At 49.8% G+C, this 821-nt stretch overlaps 1 protein-coding gene across 1 annotated transcript in view; it reads right to left on the reverse strand.

The window, feature by feature from the left end:
• The window catches only part of LOC119586168 (syntaxin-6-like), a gene marked incomplete in the record, with an annotated part of 66,436 nt that overhangs the window by 5,449 nt on the left and 60,166 nt on the right, over window positions 1-821 (reverse strand).

The raw sequence follows: 821 nt of genomic DNA on the forward strand, positions 1-821 counted from the left end.
GGTTAAAAAGCGTCCTGTTCACATATCTGAGGCTGGGACATCAGAAGGGAAGGGGGCTGGGGGAAGGAGGGGGGATCTCAGGTCACACGAGGTGGGTCAAGTCAAGGGCTGGCACCACATAAACCACACACATACAAAAACACAAATATCTAAAAGCAATACAAAAACCTCTTATCTTTGCACTTTTCACAATACACACTGGGGTCCAACGAGAGCTTTCTTGTGGCAAATTACACAACATAAGTGCAGTTCCAGGGTAATTAGAGGACGGAAGACACTAAGGCACCTGAGGGAGGGAATGGAGTCAGTGGCCATCACATAGGCGCGGGGAATTAATTTATGTATTGTTTAACAAATACACTCTCTTTTCGGGCATATAATTGCTCACTGCTGCAAGAGAAAACAAAACATATTATACCGGCATGCGCATCATTACACCGTATACCCCACTCGGATGACAAAAACGCAAACACATCTCACACGATTCCCACCATAAATACCAGGGATTAACTCGAAACGCATGTAAAGATCACAAGACCCGAGGAGGGCCGCCCGCCAAGCCTGGCAGTTCCGCCGTCAGATGCTCAGCTCAACTTCGGTGGGCTTCCAAACCCGGATTTTTTCGGGGCGTCATCGGTATTGATATTTCCTCTCCCGACACGCACCCGCCACCCATCAATCAACTCGAAGCCTGGTCGTAATGCCAAAAGCGAATCTTCCTCCATTACGACGCGAGGCCGCGCGCACACAGGGTTAACGAGAACGAGGGTGGGGTCGGGGCAACGGAGTGGCAAATCCCCTAGTCACGGCAAAACTACAGT

The sequence above is a fragment of the Penaeus monodon genome, chromosome 21, assembly GCF_015228065.2.
Source record: "Penaeus monodon isolate SGIC_2016 chromosome 21, NSTDA_Pmon_1, whole genome shotgun sequence".
In the NCBI taxonomy this organism is placed as follows: Eukaryota; Metazoa; Arthropoda; class Malacostraca; order Decapoda; family Penaeidae; genus Penaeus; species Penaeus monodon.